Consider the following 23,920-nt stretch of genomic DNA (forward strand, 5'->3'; position numbering starts at 1 on the left):
CACATGCACGCATGCCCACACTGACCCATATGCAGATCCTGGCCTGGCACTCAAGGTCACACGCAGCGCTTGTGTCATGCAAGTCTAGGAGCGAAGCCCAGTCCCACACAATCACAGTCCCACAAACACACGTCTCACAACTACACTTTCAGAGGAGTTTGAGACAGACCAAAAGGGACATCTGTGGGGCTTTGATTCGGTGGAGGGAGGGGGGTATCAACTCTGGAGGCAGGGCGCCCCCTGCTGGAAAGAACTGCTGCAACTAACCCCAGGTCAAGCCATCCAAGCCTGCCCTAAACCTTACCCTCACCCCGCCTCTAGCAAGACATCCCCAGTGTTCACACTTGTCCACCAGACTCTGGATAAGCCCCCAGCCGGGCTGCATAACTCTGGGTTCTTTTCAAAATGTGTAAAATCTTTGATCATCATTTGTTTAAACTGTATAAATAATCCACCCGGTTTTAATAGGATTTTTCCATGAATCGGCAACAAAGCATGAAATGTGATATTTTCACCATGAGTAGTTGGGAAATTAGTCACCTCTGTCCATGGCTCTCTGCTGGCTGGAGACCCCCATTCTGTCTGCTCCCTCCCTCCCCTCTACCTCAGACCATCCTGGGCCCTTCAAATGCTACCCCCTCACCTCCCACCTTTTAGGGGCAGTGGGGGTATTCTATGGCATCACTCTGAGGAGCCCATGCTGGTAATCTCTGGGTCTGAGAGCAAAGACCAGGCTGGCCTGGGTCCCTGTTTCCCAGACTCCTCATCTGAGTCAGGGTCTTTCACTCTCTAAGTCCCACTGCGGGCTCCAGTGCAGGTTGGGGTACGATGGGGTAGTTCCAGGATGGGTGGTGGGTTTAGCGAATTACTGGGGGCAGGGTGGTGGCGTGGTGCAGAGAGTTGGGGTCATTTGCCATTTCCCCCAGTCTCCCAAAAGGGTTTCCACGCTTTCCAGTTCCCTAGGCTGTTACATACTCGTGCTGTTACACACTCACAGAGGCACAACCCAGGTGCGTTCTCAAGGGTGCTGGGCCTGTCTCCTGAGGCTGACAAGCTGTCCACCCAGTCTGGGAACAGAGGACGCTGAGTCTGAGAGAGGAGTCACTGTCGGTGACAAGGAAAGATCAGAGATCTGCAGAAGCAGGAGACGGGGCATCAGAGATGAGCTTCAGGGATGGCAGCCAGACTGGAATCAGAGATGGAGGAATCAGAGATCAGGCCAGGACTGGGGAGTGATACAGCCGAGGCAGAGATGGTGGAGATTGCTCAGTGTGCAAGAGGGCCTTTTGGACCCACTTCCATACGACTCCTGACCCCAGTCCCCACCAGCGCAAGCAGCCCTTCCTGGCCTCCATGCCCTGTTGGGAGAAGCCAGCAGCCAACACCAGTGAAGAAGGGCCCCCAGAGCAGGCAGGCCCTGAGCCACCCGGCCAGGCTTTGGGCCTCCCAGGTCTCAGGCCGTATGTAGCCCGGTGGGGCTCAGCCTCAGAGCTGGCACAGCCGAGGGGGTGCGGTCCCCGCCCACACTGCACCACAGTCCACACGCTCCAGGCCCAGCAGCCCCCTTCCTTTCTGCCCCCCGCCCCTGGCCCGAGATGAATAAAACTCGGGGAGTGGGGGGAGCTATTCATGGAACCAGAGAATGTGTGAGCCGCCCCGCGGCCCCCTCTCATTAGGGGACTCCGTCAGGTGGCGCTCATTAACTTCAAGTTGTCTCTTGTTTTAAAACTCGGGTGAGGGGGGCGGGGCGGAGGGGCACATTGTCTGGCTGCTGCCCCAGAGAGATTAGGCGCCCAGGAGGAGGGGGCAAGCAAAGGCCCTTTAATTAGTTACTTTCAAAGGTTCCCTGTCCCTTTTCTCTCCGGCCTCCTCCTGCCCCCGGCTGGGCCCGGCTTCGAGGGGGGCGGTCTTTTCTGCATGGCAGAGCCGCCTGGTCACTCAGCTTAAATCCGCAGGCTTTGTTCCCGCCTGCACAATGGGCCCAGCACATCAGCCACGGAGGCCACGGAAGGAGCCAACCCTTCTTCCATAAGCCTGGAGCCGGCTGAGAGGGGTGCGCCCTGGTGTGGGGTGCAGCCTGGGGCCTCCAACTGGGGTCTGGGCACCATGGGCCCTTTCTGGGCTGAGAGGAAAAGGGGAGACACGCACACCCACACTCACCCCAACCTCAAGACCTAGCTCTAGCAGAGGAAAAAAGAGGAACAAACCTCACGTCAGGGTGTCCTTATCATAGGAAGTTTCTAGGGGAGATACCTGGAACCTAGCTCAAGGATGGGGGCCCCCTTTCTTCCTCAATAGCTGAAAGAACATGGTCTTAGAGGCAGACAGATCTGGGTCCCAATCTTGGCTCTGCTACTCATGAACAAGTGCTTAATCTCTCAAGCCTCACCTTCCCTCATTTCTAAAATGGGGGAAATAATGCCTGCCCCTTGGGTTGTGAGGGTTAAATTATTTACCTGTGTAAAGTGTCCAGCACCGTGCCTGGAGTACAATCAGCCCTCAGTACGGTTCCGTGTCGGGTTCCCACAGCCAGAGCCTGACCCCACACCCTCCACCACTAGGTTGCAGGCACACGGACTAATTTCCTTACATGCAAAGTGCTGGTGTTCACGCGCAGGGAAATACTTGGAAACCGGTGAGTATGAGGACAGAAATGAGGAAGAAGGAGGATTCCACGTTGGAGGTGATAGGTTTGGGGAGGCCTTCAAACAGAAAGGGGTAACCTGGAACAGGAAGAGAAAAGGAGAGTGAGCCAGCCCTGGGGGATGCTTAGCAGATCCTAGGGGGTGGTCTTGAGGAGAAGGGTTTAGAGGCTGGGTTGCAGGAAGAGGTGGTGATTTGCCTGGGTCAGCAGATTAATGGCACTAACGAAGTTTCCAAGAGCGTAGTGAGTTGGGGGGTCGGGGGCGCCCATGTGGAAAGGCACATGACTAGGGATTGATCAGACTGAAGATGAAACAGAGAAAGCTTCCCGGGCAGCAGAGGTAGGAAACGCCAAAACCAATTACTCCCCAACCCCTCCGGCCTCCAGATCCCTCCCCCGGGAAGGAGGGAAGGGGCTGTGACCTCTCTCTGTTGGTGAATGCACTCCAGGCACACACACAGACAGGCCACTCACGTGGGTAGGTGTGTGCACGGGGGAAGGGCCACACGTGGGAGTGAGTAGACCCAGGATGCGATCATGTTTCTCATGTTGGTCTATGTTCTCTCCTCCTTGGGCATGGGTCTTCTCACAGATGTCCCCACATCCCACCTAAGTGTCCCCACATGGCAAGCACATGTGTCACCAGGAAGAGTCAGGGGTCAACGGGTAGAAGCAGAAGTGAGGGGGGGGGGTGCTGAGGATCCCCTTCGTTCAATTTTGGCCTTAAATTGCCAACTTTACAAATTTGCTAATTTGGATTCAACCCTAGTTTCCAGTAGAGGCAACCCTGGATTACCATTTAGGTGGCTAATTCCCCATGCAGATCATTGACAACTTATCAGCCCCTGGTTAATGGGAGTGTACCCCACTTAGGGAAAGTCCAACCTTTCGGAAATAATCAATTACCCACAGGTCTCTTTTAATAGCCCCTGATGTTTGTTGAATGAATAAGTGTGGCAGATTGGGCAGCCCTCTTCAGCTTAAAGAATTCACAAAGGATATCAAAGAACTAGATCAAAGGGCAAGCAAACATCTCTTATAGGACCTAGAGAAGCCCTTAGTTAAAAATCAACAGTTAAGAGGTGATTAGATGTAAGATAAGGACCCTTCAAACTCCTAACACTAACTCAATAGTTGTCCACATTTGGGATCTTTAAGGGAGATGGAGGTGGAGGAGGGAGAGCAGGAGGCACAAGGAGGCCTGGATTTAGCTCTTGCCTATGGAGGGACAGCTCCCTTCCAAGCAGTGTGTGTTGTGCAGTGTTTGCCACTCCAGATTCAGGACAGAATTTGTGTGTCATGCCATATGTTGAGTGGTATTATTACAGTTATTAGCAATTATGTTTTATCGTAAAATCACTTTGCCTTTGAATATGTGATTAAAAATCCGACTGTTCCTAGAGTAAGTTCTATCCAATCTATTCCTCTTGGAAATTACTTCTAGTTTTATAATACAAACCAACAGGCAAACAGGATGGGAACCCTGGACATTTGCATGCACCTAACCATTTCACATAGGGAGCTGTCACCAACCCACCCACCGCACTGCTGGGTCCAGATGGCTGGGGCAATAGGGGTCATGCCCCAAAGGTACTGCAGAGAGTCTGTGCCCCCAGGCCCAGCCCCTCCCCCAACCTCCAACCCAGTGACCACCTCCCAAAGCTACCACTGGAGTGCCTCCTCATTCTCAGTGCCCCCATACCCACCCTGTGCCCCTACTGTAATGTCTACGAGGAAGACCGGCTCCTTTTGGGGCCTGTAAGCTTTTGTTAGCGTTATGTGAGCCGCTAGTGACAAGGGCCCTGAAACCCAACTCGACCAAACTCATAAAAGGGGTCACTGTCTCTTTAATTAAAGTTCCCTGTTTGGAGGTTAAAGACAAACCCGTTTGATGGTGCAGGTGTGTGTAGGGGGGGTGGGGGAGCCGGCTGGAGGGGACTGGAGGGAAATGGAATTCTATCCTTGGAGGGGAGGAGGGAGGGGCCTCACCAGGGCCAGACTGGCTGACCATGGAAAGTCTGATGGGGAGGGGTGGGCCTTGAGGTCCCCAGTGCGGTGAGGGTCACAAGGGGAGAAACTAGCTGGAATGGGAGGCCAGGGGCCAGTGCAGTCAGCTCTGACCGCCCTGCAAGCACGCCCTGCACATACTGCCTGCCCTCAGCTCCCCACCTCCATTATGCCTGCGGACCACTCCCCTTGTCCACTCTCCAGTTCCTCCTTTTCCACCCCAAAAGTTCTCTGTTAAAAGAGGGTCCAGGGCCTAATCTCATCTCCACACAGATGTGACTTCATCACAGTTTAACATAAAAAGATCAGCTGGTATCGACTGGTAATTTGGACTCACGCCACGCTATTGGCAGGAAGACAGAATAAGTTAGGGTGGCCATGTTTCAAAAATTCTCTGTGTGCACTCAATCACAGCCCAGGGAAGGCGGGTGGGTGCGTAATAACCCAGCCGCGCTCTCCATTTCCCCTGTAGATCAATGCTAATACCAGGAGGCCCCGGAAGATGGATGGAACGGACAGGAACCTTGAAATCCCAACACAGAGGCTGGTGCCTCAACCGATAAAGGATTTTGCTGATGCTGGGGCAGGGACACAGAAACCCTCGGGGCCGTGGGAGACAGTCAGGTGGGGGGCAAGGAGGTGGGGAAGAGGGAGCAGCCTCTCTCTCACGAACACACTCATGTCCTCACTGACACCCACAGTTGCTCACGCAGCCGCTGACAGATGCATGCGCCAGAGTCACTGACACACACCAGTGGCTGGCACACACCATCACTCGCACACTACCCAGCCCGCAGCACCAGCACCTCCCCAAGAGGCCTTGACTCCCAGAGGCCGCTCACACAGGTCCTAGCACACACGTGCACACACGTGCACACACATGCACATGACTCAAACCTACACACCAGAACCAGGGGCTGTGACACAGACACTTGCGTTGACATACTGAGATGCAGACACACCCACCCACTGGCATCCACATGCTGCCACAGTGAAGCACAAAGATACCCACACCCACACATGTACACACCCCTGCCTTGCCTGCCTTCCTTTCCATTCCATCCCTTCTTCCTTTCACCTTCTGAGTCTGGTCAGGACCTTGCTGGCTGACAGTCAACTGGGGAGCTTCCCAGGACCTGTTAGAAGTAACTCACTAAGACAGAAGTAGACCAAACACACAGCCCTGGAGACACAACCAGACAGGAACCCCCCACACGCACTGGGCTGGAAGGCAGGAAACCTGGGCTCCAGGCACAGCCTAGCCAGAATCGCTGCATGGCCTTGGGCAAGAGTTTGCTCTCTCTGGGTCTCTATTTCCTCATCTATAAAACAAGAGGTTGGACTGGGTGATTTCTAAGATCCCCTTCCAGTTCCAAATTTCGTTTGTGGCAGATATAAATCCTTGTGGAGTCACACACATACAAACACACACACACACACACACACACACACACACACACACACACAGAGGCAGCCCCAAGCAAGCACACCCGGGCTTTTAAGTGCCTGGCGGCCTGAAGCCACACCCACGCTGACGTGCAGGGCCACACATGCACGGGCTGCTCTTCCCAGCAATGGTGCCTGCAGCAGGGACAGCAGCTCCTCATCCTCCCCAGAGCTGGAGGTCAGGGAGCTGCAGAATTCACTCTTCTGGGAGCAAAGAACTGGGGGCAGAGCAGAGAGATGCAGCATTGCCGTGAGTTTGAGGGAGTAGGTGGAGTGGTAGGACGGTGATTGGGACCTGCAGAGGGGACAGAGAGGGGAGCACAGGGGTGACTGCCAAGACCCCCCCCCCCCACCACACACACACCCCTCCAGGCTGTTATCTGATTTCCTTCCTTTTGAGTTCAGCCCCAGGACAGGAGCCATTTCCGTGGCCTCACACTGACATCTTGTGGCTACCCCTAGGATTGTAGGCAACGCCAGGCAGCACTTGGTATCCTGTGGAGAAGCACAGCCCTACCTAATGGGGACCATCATGAGCAAGAAAACAGGTCTGATCCTTGGGTGCCCTGTCCCATGCACAGCAGCCGGGAAGTACAGTGGGGGCTAGCATGTACCTCGAGCAGGTACAGGTGGAAGAACAGGAAGCTGCTTTGGGAAAAGGCTTCAGGGGCTCTTGGTGACAAAGGGGACTAGAGAAAAATAAATGCTTAAGGGAATTCCAGTCTGTGGTAGAGATGTAACCCTGTTCTCCCGAATCCCCAGTGTGAGGTAGGGAAACGTGACCCTGACTCATGGGGCTGCAGTCTAAGGAGGAGATGCAGCCTTTCCCCAGGGATACCCCTCCTGAAGGAAGAGACTCAGCCCTGGCCTCACAAAAGCACAGTCTGATGGGGAGCATTTGGCGCCCCCACAGAGAGCCTATTTAGAGGGAAGAGGGGTAAGGTACCACTCTGCCCTAAGTTATCCTCTAATTTTGAGGAGGGAAAAAAACCCAACCCCCATCAGGGACCCCAATCCTATCTGAAAAGCATGCAATTTAGGGGTTCAGAAGCTCTCAGCTATCTCAGCCTCCCATGCCAAGTCCTAGTCTGAAATTCTGAAATAGACATGATTTCTGTGTCTGAATCTGCAGCCTAGGGCTGGGAAGAGGGTTGAGGAAGGAGTTTGGGGGTGGTAGGTCCTCCCCAACCAGCCCCATCCGTTCTGAAGAGGTCTGGCGAGTAGTGGGGGAGGTGCACGCCTCCCAGATCTTCCCGGAGGTCGCCTTGACTGAAGTCCCAGCCCTGTCCCAGGGCTCTCCTGCATCCATGCCTCCTTCTGGAGCCTCCTGCCCCTCTGGAGCCAGGTCTCCGTCGCCCAGAGCTGACAGATCACACGCACACGCGAGGCAGAGACTATGGGTTCCCAGCCTGGAGCCAGGGAACCCTGGAGGTGCTAGGCTGATGAGTTTGTTATAAATTAGAGACTCATTAAGAGAAGGTGAGGAGGGTTCAGTAACAGCTTTCGGGGCCCATCTTTTCGATTTCTTGTTCAGTTTGTTTATTGCGATTGTTCCTGTCTCATAAGCTTATTGCAAAACCAATAAAAATGATCTATTCAGAGAGGGGAGCTGCTCTTTTGACTGGTAAGCTGCCGCTTGGTGCTGGACCCCACCCCACCCCCTCCGGGTGGCTGCAGCCCCAGCCTGGTTGACCAGCTGTCTCCCGCCGCGGGGTCAGCAGAGGGTGCCAGATTCCTGCTCACCAGAAACTGTGTGCACCTGCCATGCAGCCACCCTGGGCTGGCCTCAGGCCTCCAACCTGGCCCTATCACCCCAATGACCGCTGTACCCCAGCCCTCCAGCTTACCTCTGATGGACTCAGCAGGTCTGAGCTGAGCACATGTCAGGGCTCAGTTGTGGGGAAATGGGAGGCCAGGATGGGGACCCAGGGATGGTCACTGGAGCCCGGAATTTGGGGTGGACTTTGCCTCAGTTTCCTTTTTTGTGCCTTGGCAAGGCTGTACTTTTAGCATGGGGTTCCCTACCCTGAGGTAGCCCTGAGGAGTGGTGATTAGAGCGGAGGAGGCCACAGAGGTTCTTTAGTATCAGAAGTCCTGGCTTTGACCTTGATGACAGAAGAGAGGCCCATGGCCTCTTGCACATCCAGGAACCTAGTCCCAGTTGGGGTCAGGGGCCCAGGAACCCCTCTCCTCAGTGAGATGGCTCTCATCCCTATCCCTGTCCCACCAATGACATCAGTCCATTTAGTGACTCTGATATTCCCGAGACATCATGGATTTTCTCATGCTGCTGGCTCCTGGTTTCAGAGGCTTTCGGTTTATTATTGTGGGGAGTGTAGGGTTGAGGGGAGTCAGAGAGATGCCAACAGACTCCTTTACCGACCATACAGAATTTCAGAGTGTCACAGCCTGGAGGGACTTCCAAGATCACTCTGTCCAGCACCTTCAGGCTTCAGGTACAGAATTAGGGTCAGAGACATGCAGCGACTTTGCCCAAGTTCCACAGCTAGTGAGTGGTGGAGCTGGGCCTAGAACACAAGGGGACAGACCCTTGCACCATTGCTCTGTGTCTTTGCTGGTTTATCTTGCTCATGTCAGAGAGCGCTGCCTCACGTGTCAGGCCCCACAGCCAAAACAGATAACAGGCTTCCTTTTCCTCCTCGCTGCTTAACAACAGGCTTGTTTTCTCTAAAGCAAAATCAGTGTCTTTCCTCAAGGCCGATACACTGATTCTGACCAAGGGCCCCGAGGAGGGGAAGAACCTTGCACGGAGGCCTTTAGAGCTTCTCTGACATTTCAAAGAGATAACATCAGTGGACTCTTCCTCTGTTTATCTTGGACAAGGAGGACAAGAGGTGAAGGTGGGTAGGAAAGAGCAAAAGTTTTCAGGCAGCAGAGTATCTCAAGGACTTGGCACATCTTCAGAGAGAATCACATCAACATTTTCCCTTGATCTCCCTGCACTTGTCTATTTTAACAAACACTATATAGCACTTCCTATGTGTCAGGCACTGTTCTAAGTGATTTACATATTAATTTATTGATTTGATTTTATTCATATTACGTATTTATTGAATCCTCTTAATACCCCTATGAGGCAGGCACTACTATTAGTCCCACTTTACAGAAGAGGAAATCAAGTCACAGAGAGGTGAGCAGCTTGCCCAAGGCCTCACACCTAGGAAGGGGTGGCAACACCATTCAAAGCCAGGCAACCTGGCTCTGGTCCACCACGCTGTGCACCCTGTCTTTACAGAAGCCTCAGCACAGCAGCTAGTGGGACTCCTGTGACCTGGGGAGAAAGGTTCTGAGCATTCAGAAGGGATAAGACATCCTTGGGACCCAGTGCAGTCTCCTCAAGTCTATCTCTTGTTCACCACCACCCTGGCCACCTCTGCCCCTAGCTTACCTTACAGCCAATGTGTTATGGTTGGGCAGGCCAAAGGAACCATAGGCAGCCTGGACCATGGGTCCCTCCCACACCAGCCCTGTTTGGGAACCTTCCGCTGGGTTCTGGAAGCCAGAGCTCCGGGTGCAGGGCCGAGCACCCACTGCCCAGTTGCTCAGGAAGCCTTGCTGCCTCCCACACAGCCGCCTGTCCTGACATCTCTGAGAGGGCCTTTGATTAAAGAGACAAGTGACTTTGCCCATTCTATTGATCAGAATAAATTACTAGGAACTAATTTATGGGCCTCCCCACAGCCGATGACATGGTGGATTGTGCGCTCTTGGTCAGTAAATTGGATTGTCAGGCTAGATTATTGGTTCGTATACAGTTATCTCTCATAGCAATATCAGGCAGCCCAGGTAGAGGAGTGAAATCCTTTCTCTGCTGCCAGATGCCAGGATGTCATGAGGCCTTCTCGAAGGCTGGTGGGGAGGGGCGGGGAGGGAAGAGGAGGAGAGGGGAGGAGAGGCGAGGCAAGGCCTCTGTGCAGGATGCTTATTAATTAGTGCAGCATCACAGCATTAAAAGAACATTAGTGTGGAATCGTCTGCACAGTGATGGGGAAATGACATTGTGGGCCTCCTCCTGATTCTCCAGCTATGACTCTGCTGGGTAGAGGCAGGGAGGGGCTTGATGAGCAGGCCGGGGGATGGGAAAGATAAAGGGTTGGGGGGATACGGGGCCAAGAAGATGGGAAGGGAAAGAAGAGGCCACATTTGCTGGGAGTTGCAAGCAGAGCAGGTCTGCCGAGTGCCAGCGTCGCTAAGCCCCACGCGGGGGAAATGGAGCTGCCGTTCTGCTCCGTACATCACAGCCAACGATGAAAAGTTCTAGAGCTGGGATTTCTCAGGCAATTTGGCCAGTGATGCATGGGGCAGTAGATCCTCGCGCACTCTTCCATGCTTCTGCCAAGCCAGCAATAACAAAAACTTATTTTTTGCCAGGGAAACAGATATGAGTCAGGCAGCCCATCAGGAGTAAGGGGGGCTTTACCACGCCGCTGCGCTTTGTACCACTCGGCTGTTTCCCTGAGCTCTAAAGACCTGCCAGGAGGTGACAAAGGCGAGACAATTTCGAGTTCACAGTCCTGTGTCCTCGAAGCATAACAGCATGCCATAGAAGGGGACTTTCAGGGGCTGTGCGTTGCAAAGTCAGCGGTTTCTTCCCCTAAGCCCACTGAGGAGGGGGAAACAAGGTGAACAGGAGGAGTGCAGCAGAGATGAGGCGCTGGAGAAACCTGCAGCCCTTTCCTGGCCGTGAATTCCTAGGAGAGGCACCCACTGCTCCTTCCTCACGCAGGGCATGGCAAGAAGTGGGGAAGGGGGCGGTGTTGGTAAGCCAAGCTGGCCGAGGGCATGAGAGCATAAACATCCCCAGTGAAAGCGCTCTGTGCTCTCCTGCCACGGGCTGCCAGGGGTCATCATGGGCCCGGGGTCATCCAGTCCCTGAAGGGGTGGGTATGGAAACCCATTTGGTCTTGTTTTTTCCCTTTCACTGTTGAGGAATGAGCCCTGAGGAGGCCTGCACTTTCTTTGAGGCGTGATCAGGAACACAGAGAACCCTTCTTTGGGCTGCAGGCCTCAGGGGAAATGTTCCAACAGCGAACGGAGCCCTTCTGACTCCAGCTATCACTCATCTGACACCGCCAGTAACCCCGCAAGTAAATACCCGCTGGCAGGGACCCAGGGCCTCCAGCTCGCTTGAGTTGCCACTGAGTACAACAGCCAGGAGGTCTCATCATTGTCACAAAGGTACCGAGTTCATCCCCCTCACCCCTTGGTGCTGCTTAGCAGACAGAGGGGAGGCAGATGTGGGTCCTCAGAAAACACATAGCACCATGGACTAAAAATATTCTATACATTTCAAAAGATAAAGGTCAGAGGTTTAAAGGGTGAAAAACCCCTTCCCCAGCCTCGGGATGCTTTTTGTTCCCATCCTAGTCCCTTGGCTCTCCAAAAGTTAAATTGTGGTGTTTGGTCATTTCAGCATGAGTTTTTATCCTGGTTACTCTCCCTTTCTGCCCTCCATTGATAAATATGAAATGAAAAAGGGCAAACGCTCAAAGACAGAGGAAACAGGGCTAGGACCAGAGCCCCACGCCCCAAAGCTGTGCCACCCGCTCCTGTCTGGCTCTGCTGTGTCCTGGCTTCCATTACAGCAGCTCTGCAGAAATAAGCACGCAAGCCGCCAGAGCACACCAGTCTCCGAGATGGAAAAGTTTGCAAAGCTTGGAAAAAGAAAAGTGGGCCTTCTAGCCGGTCTATAAATTAGAGACTCATTAAGAAGAGACGCGAAGGGCTTTGGGGGCCTGTGCCTTTCGATTTCTTGTTGAGCTGGTTTATTGCTATTGTTTCTATTTCATACGTTTATTGTAAAACCAATAAAAATTATCTATTAAGAGCAGGAAACTCATCTTTTGACTTGTTGGTGGAGGTTTCTACAGAATAACCTTTAACTGGTCCAACATGTCTGCAGGAGAGGAGCAGGTCCGGGTAGATGCCTCCCAAGGTCAGCCAAGCAGTGAGTAGGAACGCCCAGTCTTGGGGGAGGGGAAAGCACCCTCTCCAGAACCTGCCAAGAGCAGAGGGTGAAACTCTAACCAGTGGAGAGCTATACAGTGTTTCATTCATCCCACTTTAAAATGTTTCGATTGGTTGAAAGCATTTAAAATTTGAGACTTTTCACCAAAATAAGCTGATATCTAGCATCTCTTAAAAAATGGGAACATCATACTGGGCCTCGTTCTCACTGTTTCCAGCAGAGAGACAGTGTCTTGTCTTCACGGGGCTCATGCCCTCCTTTCACCAACAGTGCTCAGCCAGATTGCCATATATTTACATTACCTGCCTGACACCTGTAATCGTGTAAGTTTGCAACTCCTACTTTAGAGGATCAGGTTGGAGGGGGAGGCAGCTAAAATTTCATTTATGGACCTACTCTTGAAATAAAAATTTCTGAGAATGCTTCGAAATCAGACTGATAAAATTTTTCTTCCAAGATTCCCAGCAGAAGGCCTGAGCCTTGTCCCAGGTGGACGGGAAGGGAGCTAACATGTGTTGCAGGCCTGTGTGCTTGGCTCAACGTTCCTTTTTTTTTTTTTTTTTTACATGCATTATCCCCATCAGTTGAAGCTGGGAGATGTCCGTGATGTGCCCAGGGGCAAAGGATAATATAACCCTCAGCCCAAGAACACCAGCCCTAGAAGAACCCAGAAACCATCTCCCTGGTTTTGAAGAAGGAACAGAAGGTCCACAGTGTTATTCTCCCAGGCCTTGAGAGGATGCCCTTAGGGAAGATTCACAACCAATTGCGGGGAAAATCCACCCAACTGTGACTCAAGTTAGGACTTGCCTCCAGAATTACCAACACCCCTAAATCTAGTGAAAGGGAACCACAGGGTCTTTGATAATCACTCTGTCAGGTCACGGGATGGTGACTAATGGGCCTAGAGGAGGAGACGCTGAAAAACACTCTAGGAAATAAATTTGGGTGATTAAATTTCAAGGCAGTTCATGGAACAGCAACCTGAGGCCTAAACTAAGCCATCAAGTTACCAAGAGAATCAAGATGTCAATTTAACCACTGCTGCCCAGGAACCGAGTCTGAGTCTGCAATATATTAGTGGGTTAGGAGAAGGTACCCCCCAAAACTTTCAGAGTGACCCAGACATCTTCCCAACTCCAGCCATTCCTTCCCAAAGGCCAGCCAGTAATAAGTCCAGGAAAGTATTGCCTTTCCCCAGTTATTACATAATTCTGAGTCTTTAAGGAAAAAAAATCATCTCTCACCTGAATAAGGAAGATGGGGCTTGGGGAGGGCCTCCAATCAGGCCCAGGCTAGTGCTGTGCACGAATCTCTAAGAGACTCTCAGTTTACTAAACTAACAGAAGAGGCCCAGATTCCTCCAATTCTCTGCTATTTCCGTTGAATGCAGTGTACCCTGATTGGATCTCATCCCCAAACAGTCACGGTCTAATGTCTGGGGCATAATCCCCCTCTAGCTGAATCACACCCCAGGTACCCTTAAGCTTTGCAGGTGAACGCACCCGGTGCTCTAAGGTAAGAGCCCTAGTCTGATTCCCCCATCAGATACTGGCCTTGCCCGCTGTTTATAGTCCCCGGGGCATAACTTTAACTTGTTTGTTTCTTTTTGAGTGACTCCGGGGTGGAGAGCCTTAGAGCCTAGCTGGCCTCCGTGATGGAGGAGCCCAGGCGGGAAGGCTTAGCTACTGCAGCTGCTCCCATCTCTCTCTCTTGCTCAATCTCTTCCTCTCTCGAGGTTTCACCTCTCTCTGCCCTGGCTCCACCAGCTGTTTCCTGCAAATCCAGCTGAGACAGCTGCTGGCCTACCATGCTAAATTTCCAGGGGCCCTGGAACCCCTTGACTCTCTTGGCCCAAATGCGGGCAAATCTCAGGCGTCCAGACAAGGCTAAGATTGTTCAAAAAGTACTTCACTAGGAAACTGGGGGGAACGCCAAAAAAGTAAATTACAAAAGCAGAGAAACAGACAGCTTATAGAGCACAGATTCCTTCTCCCGGAATGACTCAAGTCTAGACACAGGAAAGTTTGTTGTAAGAATACGTGAATAAGAAAGATGGGGGGAAAGGGAGAGAAGAAAAGCTACAGCTTGTTGGACACCCACGTCTCCTGCCTCTCACTCCTTCTCAGTTCTTTAAGGCTTGGATACGGAATAAAGATGCTCACACTTTAGCCAGAGATAGAGGTTAACAGAGATAAAGGCGATGGCCATGCCTGATGGAGCTCTTAGTTGCTTTCAGAAACTGCCATCCAGGCCCCTTTCTCTCCCTCTCCCTCTCTCTCTCTCTCTCCCTCTCTCTCTCTCTCTCACTCTCTCTCTCTCTCTCTCTCTCTCTCTCCCCCCCCCCTCTCTCTCTCACTCTCTCTCTCTCTCTCTCTCTCTTTTTGGCTGTGCAGCGAGGCTTCTGGCCCCTGTCTTGATCCAGCTCCCAGATCTGGGCTATCTGCACATCTGCCCTGCCCTTTGGTAGGGGCTCCTGACCAGGCCCCTGGACAAGGAAGGCACTTCTCTGTCCCCTTCTTCTTACAGGGGCTCCAGGCTGCCCCTTCCAGGGAGCTCAGTGAATACCACCTTCTCCCCAAGGCTGCTTCTACCTGTCCTTAGAGTTAAGATCTTGGTCTCTTGGTCTGCTGAGGTACTGGGCCTCTTGAGTTAATGGCCAACTGGCAAGATGGTGGTGAAGCCACTACCCCAGAAGCCTTTCTCCTCTGAGCTTCTAACCCTGGCAACTCCCTCAGGTGCCCGGTCCTACCCTGCTCAGATGCCTACCCAGCACAGGTGACCTTCCTGCATTCTATTACTACAGTGGAGTTAAAAAGCACAGATACTTATCCATTATCAATAAGAACTTAAAAGCTGTTCTCTCAGAACACTTCCAGAAGGGGTGCAGCCTATGTTGGATGGTGCTTCTAATTTCCACCTCAAGATCTAGGCTCAGCTGAGCTCCACTTCCAAAGGTCCCATTACTTAAAGGAAATTTCCATCTGGCTGAGTCATCAGCACCTCAGTATCCATTATCCAACTCGCCCCCAACCGAATTTGTCATCTCAACATTGCCAGGGAGCTGAGATCTATTAGTTCTACAATAGGCTGTGGGTTCCAACCCTGGATTTGTCACCTGTTAGCTGGATGACCTCAGTTAAGCAATTTAACCTGAACTGCTTTCTTTCTGTGAAATGGGGATGAGTGTTTGTAGCTCCCTCTCATGGCTGATGTGAGGAATTAACAAAATTACATCTTTAAAAATAGATATACAGATAGGGCTTCCCTGGTGGCACAGTGGTTGAGAGTCCGCCTGCCGATGCAGGGGACACGGGTTCGTGCCCCGGTCCGGGAGGATCCCGCATGCCGCGGAACGGCTGGGCCCGTGAGCCACGGCCGCTGAGCCTGTGCATCCGGAGCCTGTGCTCAGCAACGGGAGAGGCCACAACAGTGAGAGGCCCGCGTACCAAAAAAAAAAAAAAAAAAAAAAAAAAAAATAGATATACGGATATAGATATATATAAATACACTCCCTTTCTTAGGCAAACTGGTGCTTCATATCAACTCTCCAATATCCTTCAGTGATGCTACCGTTTCCAGAAAAGTCGGCCTCCTCCGTGAGACAGTGATACCTGCAGGAGTGTCCTATCTCCATGTGACAGACTTCTCATTATAAATGAATAAATTCACATTCTCATTTTAGGTATCAGTCTTTCAAGCCTCATTAATATGCTTTTGCTACCAGGACAAAGATCTGTTTCTAGCTGCACGCAAAATGAGTTTTCTGAACCTGTAAGGTTGAGGGTCAAATCTTGGACCAGGGAAAAGTCTTCAAGTTAGTATCTATCCCCTGAGAAACCTCCCAGAAGACAGCCGGATCACCACCCCCAGGACAACTGGTCACCCCTATCTCTGACAGCCCTGGGCTTGCTGCCTCTTCTCCGTTTGTAACTGTTCTACATTGGGCACGGGAGTTCACGTATAGCAGATGTTTGGGATCGACTTGTTTTGTCAGCGTGTGGCTAGGTGGGCAGACGGTTGAGTGGGTCACAGGGAATTTGTGCCTCTTTCTCAGGGTGGTAAGAAGCAGTGGTGGCCTAGCAACAGGGGAATCTGCCTAGCAACAGGGGCGGGAGGCGGGGCCTGCTGGAATCGTGTAGAATGGCTGACGGAGAGGCAGACAGAAAAGGAGACCTTTCTGGATCTTGTCAACCTGGGGTCTCAGGCCAAAAAGAGAAAGCAGATCCACAGACACCAGGAGAGAAGCGTGGGAGGCAGGGCAGGAATAGAGGCAGCCTTTTTGGAAACGTCAGAAACCCAAACTGGAAAAAGCCGGGTGCCTTTCCCAAAGTGTGCTGAGGCACAGAGAAGCCCTCCCCACTGCCACCCGAGTGAGCTGATGCCCCACATGGACACATTCTTTGGAGAGGATAGCACCTTTCCTGCACTCCAATTTGCAAGGGTACAACTGGATACGCTTTCACGTGTGCTGTCAGGTCTGGAATTTGTTCAGGTCAGAAGGCCACAACCCCCTGGAAAGTATAAAGACCTATATTCACTTAAAAATCAATCCGGAGGCAGAATAAGCAACTTTCCAACACAGTCTGTCTAGGGCAACCATTAAGAACTCAGACCGTTCTGGCATGAATCGCTTCCCTCTTCCCTCTTTTCCACCCATCACAGGACAAGGGCTCGGACAGCCCCTCCTGTGAACTTTCAAGACCCTCCCCTGAAGAGAAGAAAAATTGTCATCAGCCTTTGACCTGATTAATAATTAAAACTGCTGAGTCTGAGTTGCCCCTAACAGCGAGGTGCTCCAAAACCCCAGCAAACTTTAACAAATAACCAGCCCACTCAGGGGATAGAGGAAGCTTTTTTCACTAGACAAACTGACAATTAGCCACTATTCAGATCCCCCTCTAGTCTTAGCATATTGGTTCTCCTTTGAAAGTGGCTCGGCATGGGGTAGAATTTTTGGCCTTGAGTTTAGAACTACTGTGCGTAAAATCAAAGCAAGGAAGCCATCAGTTGAGAGAATAGAGGCTGTTTGGGGATTAGTGATTTCGGAGTTAGATTTCTAATAACTTGAGCGGTGGGTTAGGAATGTCCTCCAGGAGCATCAGGCAGTCAGCACCGTGGGACATGTCCCCACATTGAACTGCAAAGCAGTGAGTCACTACCCTAGAGGGCGGAAGTACAAAATGACATGAACTGCAGCTCAGCAGCGCTACACGGTAATCTGCCTTTTGTAACCGCTGCAGGCTGCATCTGACGCTTACCATCTTGGGGTTACATGTGAAACCCCAAGTTGGGCTCAAAGTTTTCTCCCCAAAGAGCCATAAATACAGGCATCCCCACATCGGGAACCATTCATTGAAAACAAAGGGAGGAGAGTGGGTGAGATGGGAGAAGGGAGGAGGGGCAGGCATTCAAACTGCTCATTTTCCCCTAGGAAGCATAAGGCCCAGCCACTACGGTGGGTGAGCAAAGCAAATTGGTAATGGGTGATCCAGATTGCATCCCAGAGTCTTGCCTGCTTTCCAGGCACTTACTGAACTTTATAACTCTTTTGGGGGTAAGGCACAAAAATCCAGGGTTTCTTATTGACCAGTGGGGCAGAGGGAGTTTCAGCTGGCTGGTCCAGGCCTGCTGCTTTTTCACAATACTGTACTGTATTCCATCAGGATATTTTTTTTAAATATTTTTTTTAAAAGGGGGGAGGGAGCTGGAAAATCACGAAGTGAACAGCAGCTGCAGGCACTTCAAGACGGCAATAGCCCAGCCTAGAAAGTACTAGAAAAATCCATTTTTCAGCGATGGAGAAGGCAGAAGATAGAAGTGGGCAGTTGGCTGCTCACCCTAGGCACGTGAAGGGGAGGAGGGCAGTTTTGTGAGGATAAATTTCCTTTTTATTCCTTTACATTTTAATTGAAGTATGACTTACAAACAGTAAAGTGGATGGTGCATAATGTATGGCTTGATGAAAGTATATATATATTCGTGTCATCACTAGTCAGACCAAATGTAAAGCATTACCACCACCCCAGAAGTTTCCCTTGTGTCCCCTCATTCAATATGCATCCATCCTCTAAAAGTAGCCACTCTTCTACCCTATCTCAGGATAAGGTTTGCCTGTTTTTGAACTTCATATAAATGAGACCATAGAGTATATACTCTTTTGTGTCCACCTCCTTATGCACAACATAATATCTCTGAGATTTGTCTACGTCGTTGTTTATTTATCCATTCTACTGAAAGGACATTGGTGTTACTTCCAGTTCTTTTTCTATTGTGTAAAGCTGCCATGAGTGTTCTTATACACGTCTTTTGGTGGATGTTAGCACTCATTTCTGTTGGGTATATACTCGAGTGGAATTGCTGGGCTGTTTATTTATTTAAAAAAAACAACCTGGGGCTTCCCTGGTGGCGCAGTGGTTGAGAGTCCGCCTGCCGATGCAGGGGACACGGGTTCGTGCCCCGATCCGGGAAGATCCCACATGCCGTGGAGCGGCTGGACCCATGAGCCATGGCCTCTGAGCCTGCGCGTCCGGAGCCTGTGCTCCGCGATGGGAGAGGCCACAACAGGGAGAGGCCCGCGTACCGCAAAAACAAACAAACAAAAAAAACCCAACCTGAACTCAAAGACAGCAAAGACCACATCCGTCTTTTTCAGTGCTATATCCCCAGAGCTTGTCACAAAGTAGGTACTCAGTAAATATCTTTGGAAAGAATCTTGATTAAAATGTGATTTTTTCCCAAAATTAATGTACAGATTTGATGCAATTGTAATTAGATAACAAGAGAGTTTTGATTTGGGAGGAAAATTGAATAAAATGAACTTAAAGTTACATAGAAGAATAAATGCTTTAGAATGGCAAATAAAAACATGAAAAAGAAAAAGGGTGAGATTTGTCTTACCAGATATCAAAATGTACTATAAAACTACTGTAATTAAATCAATTCAGTATTGACATGGGAATAAATAAATGTATCATTGGAATAAAATAGAGAACCCAGGAATAGACCAAGTGTGTATATGTGAGAATTTACTGTATGACATAGTTGGTATTTCAATTCCATGAAAAAGGATGGATTATTTAATAAATGGTGCCAAGACAGCTTCCATCTGGAATAAGATAAAACTGGACTCCTATTTTATACCACATACAAATATAAACTCCATATAGATTAAAGACAAATATAAAAAATAAGACAATAACCTTGAAAATTTAGGAGGCTACATGTTCAATATAGGGGTGGGGGTTGTGGGGGGCTTTGTAAACCAAGACTGGAATCTGGAAGCCATAAAAGAAAATATAGATATATTTTACCTTGTAACTATAAAAACAATTTGTGTGGCAATAAATAAAATAAAGTCAAAAGACAAACAACAGATTTGGGGGAAAATATTCATAATGTACAGGACAGACAGATAATTAAAAACAACAATAAACAGAAAGGTTTTATAAATGGACAAGAGGGAGACAAATAACCCAATAGAAAAATGAGCAAAAGCTATTAGAAAGCACCCCACAAAAGAGCATATTTAAATGGTCAACATGCTTAGGAAAAAAAGCTCAAAATTATTAGTATTCAAAGACGTGCAAATTAAAGTACAATGAGATATTATTTTATACCTTTCAAACTAGCAAAAATTGAAATGAGGCTAATTTCCATTGTTGGCAGGGAGGCACAGAAAAAAGTTTTTACATTGCTGGTAGAAATGTACGTTTCTACAATCCTTTATAATCTGGGAACATCTTTTGAAATTAAAAATATGTATTCCCGGGCTTCCCTGGTGGCACAGTGGTTGAGAGTCTGCCTGCCGATGCAGGGGACACGGGTTCGTGCCCTGGTCCGGGAAGATCCCACATGCCGCGGAGCGGCTGGGCCCGTGAGCCATGGCGGCTGAGCCTGCGCGTCCGGAGCCTGTGCTCCGCAAAGGGAGAGGCCACAACAGTGAGGGGCCCGCGTACCGCAAAAAAAAAAAAAAAAAAATGTATTCCCTTGATCCATCAATCCTACTCTTATATCCCACAGAAATGAAAACACCAGTACATAAAGAGATATAGGTATATACACATGTATGTATGTATGTGTGTGTGTGTGTATGTGTATCAGCATTGTTTATTTGTACTGGCCGATTCTCCCCCTACACCTCCACCCCAGAAAAAAAACTAGAAACAAACTAAAATCCATTAATAGAGATCAGTGGTTTGCTAGTTAAAACCATTGGAAAAGCCCTGATTTGTAGTTTTTGCATACTCCTGACATGTAAATATTCCCACCATGCCCAATTTCAAGCTACCATCCTAGTGTCACTGAATGCCAAGCTGGGAAGAGATGTGAGCAATCGACTCTAGAAAGCTGGGGGCTCCAGCACAATCCCACTGTGAATGAATTATAGCAAAGCCATACCCTGAGCTACTCTGCAGCCATTAAAAATAACAAGGTCATCCTATAGAAGTTTACTTGGTAGATTTCCAAGAGGTATTGTTGAGGAAGAAAAGCAAGGGGCAGAAAATGTTTAAGATGACATAATTATATTTTTGTAAAACATCTATCGACAAAAAAAATATATATGTGTGTGTGTGTGTGTGTGTGTGTGTCCTATTTATATATGGTCGTAAGAATATGAGAAGAGGAGGAGGGCAGAGACAGGGAAAAACAGTAAACAAAAAGGACACACTTACGCATTATATATCTGTATAAAAGTAAAATTATTTTTAATTTACAAAAATAAAGATATATTGAGCCTCTGATACATGCTCAGTTCTATACAAGGCTCCTGAGAATATAGGAACATGTGAGACACAGTTTCACTCTAGCTGGAAATGTAAAAGCAAAAGTCACAGGGCAAGTTATTTTCTCCTATGAGGTGCAAAATAAGTGCCACATAGAGGGATAAGTAAAATGAGGGTAGGGGCAAGAAAATCCCACAGGGAGAGCTTCTTTTTAAGTTAAGGCCCTCCTTGGCGCCAACTTGCTGCCTGGTCCAGGTTTCCTCCACCTTCTTGCAGTAGGCCCTGGGGACTGGCAGGCTTTTGTCTCCTTAGGGAGGTGCCTTTGCCAGCCTCCCCAGCTCCCCCATCCTTGCTGCCCCCAAAGACAAACCCATTTCATTTTAAAGCTTTTGCTGCTTTACTGCTACTGGTTTACGCTAATCACCATGGAAACTGACATGGAAAAACATAAACACCACTAATGTGGAAGCCACACAACAGTTAAGAATCATACAGGTGGGATTTCCCCGGTGGCACAGTGGTTAATAATCCGTCTGCCAATGCAGGGGACAAAGGTTCGAGCCCTGGTCCGGGAAGATCCCACATGCCTCAGAGCAGCTAAGCCCCTGCTCCACAACTACTGAGCCTGCACTCTAGAGCCTGTGAGCCACAACTACTGAGCCTGCGTGCCACAACTACTGAAGCCCACGCGCCCACACTCTGCAACAATAGAAGCCAGTGCAATGAGAAGCCCGCTCACCACAACAAAGAGGAGCCCCCGCTTGTCACAGCTACAGAAAGCCTGCGCACAGCAATGAAGACCCAACACAGCAACAAAAAAGAATCATACAGGTGTCACCAGGTTTGTTTCCCAGGGCTGGCTCTTGTCTCCTTTCTAATATGGGAGCTGGAAGTGCTCACTGGACTGCCTCTGTCCCCTTTCGTTCCCTTTCTCAGTCTTTCTCAGAGCCTCTCTCTTAGGGTGGCCAACTATTCACCAAGCGAGGCCTACTGACTTGCCATCAGCTTTACCTTAGGGAAGGGTCCTTCCACCTCAGAGGAGTTCTGCTCTTCCACCCTTCTTTTACTGTTTTGTTCTCTGTGTGACACACCCACAAATAGGCCAGACAGGTAATCTGTGTGTCTCCAAGCCCAGGATTAGCTAAAGCCCAGTAAATCCCAGTTGGCCCCAATAGCCTTTGCCTTCAGGAAGCTCCAGACCCTGATGAATTCTCCACCCAGAGAAGTCTCTCATCTGTCAAAACCCTTCAACGCCACCCAATACCTCCACCTCCCCAAACTCTGCTATCTCCTCACTGCCAACTAGCCACCTCTTGTCTTGCTCTTCTCTTCCAGTGGTTTCGCCTTCATCCCTAGACTGTCAGGAAACTGGTGAGCATCCTCTGCCTGGTGTCGGCCATCTCCCATTCAAGCGCAGCTTTAAGAACTTACTGTGCTCAATATCTTTAATGGATCACGTCCACATTTTACATTCATCCAGTTGCCAGAGCATTTACAGAAAGTTATGACTCATGCATGAAAATGGCCAGAAGGCCTGTTTACATAGGAAAAAGAAGTAGGGTTTCATTAGAAGGTCTGCAGTAATGTCAATCCCAGGGGATCAAGCCAAGCTGGAAAAGAGAAAGAGTTGAGAATCTTAATAGTTAGATGAACACCCACCGAGCCCAGCTGGACAACGGGACAAGAAGGGTGTGGCCAGAGATCAGAGGTGGCAGCAGAAGGTCACAAAGAAGTCATGGGAAACTGCAGTGAGCAAGGATGAACCTTCAGGCCACGCATGTGGGAAAGATTTTGTACCTGAGTTTGGCAGCAATATCTCAGAAGCTGAAAACGAGTAGTAAGACCACACAACCACACAATTGATGAGTGATATTTCCAGACAAGGCCTAACTGCCTGCTGCCTAAAATGAATTTGTTTTATTTTGTTTTTTAATCTTCATTCTTTTCCTGATTACAAAAGAACTCATACTCATTGTAAAAATGTTAAAAGTTACAGAAATATATAATGTAGAAATTAAACTTCTATCCTTCAGAGATAACCACTTTTAATCAGAGGTGTATTTATCCAGATTGCTTTTTCTTCATAGATGAATATTTGCTATATATGTAAAGTTTTACAAAGTCAGCATCATTAAATCATGGCCAGACTTAGAACTTAGGCAACCCTAAACCTGAAAATGGTTAGGATGTCCCCTACCCCACCCGTGTTTCATTCGAAATAAAAATACTAAACAGTAAAATAAGCATATGGAGGTCAAAGTTTTTATTTTTCCTTTAATTATTATTTCAGTATTTTTTAAAAAAATATATATATATATTCTTTCGAAACTGCTTTTTAGCTTTCTTGGCACCCTAAGTATATGCCTGGTTTACACATTTTCATCCAATACTACATATATTACACATTGTCTTGTAACTTGATTTTCTTTTTCACGTAAGATGTATCTTGGGCATCTGTCCATGTCAGTATCTAAACGTTATTGTGACTGGCAGGTGTGGGCTCCTCTCCAGAGAAAGAAAGGATCTTTCAACTGCTGGTGCCTGTAGCCAAGGGTAAGGATCTTGGAGGAATTTTATGGCTTTAATACACTAACATTATAAACAGTGACAAAGAAGATTCCTCCAGATTCAGAATTGAGTTCAAGCAACTGAACTGCCTTCAAACCTTTATGGAAAGAGAAGAGATATAAATAAATAAACTGACTCGTTCATTTAGTCACAGCGTAGATCAACTTAGGAACAGTGAATATCCTCATCATAATTAAGGGTGAAAGTAAAAATCAGAGAAAATTCATTAATAGAAGTTTTTCCTTTATGTTATCACTGTTAGAGAGAGAATTTAGAATTAGACTACATCTTGATTTGGTTATTTAACTCTTGCTTAAATACGGTGCTTTTGTTACTGATTTCTAATATTATTGCATTGTGGACAGAGAATGTTATTTACATGCTATCAGTTCTTTGGCATCTTGTTGAATCCGGCTGTGACTTAGAACATGGTCATTGTAAATATTCCACGTGTGCTTGAAAAGAATATATATTAAAACTGCAAGTTTGTCCACCATCCTGGGAGAAGGAAGAAATCAGGAAACTAAAGTCCACATTCCT

This window comes from Grampus griseus (genome assembly GCF_964374135.1).
Source record: "Grampus griseus genome assembly, chromosome: 16".
NCBI lineage: Eukaryota > Metazoa > Chordata > Mammalia > Artiodactyla > Delphinidae > Grampus > Grampus griseus.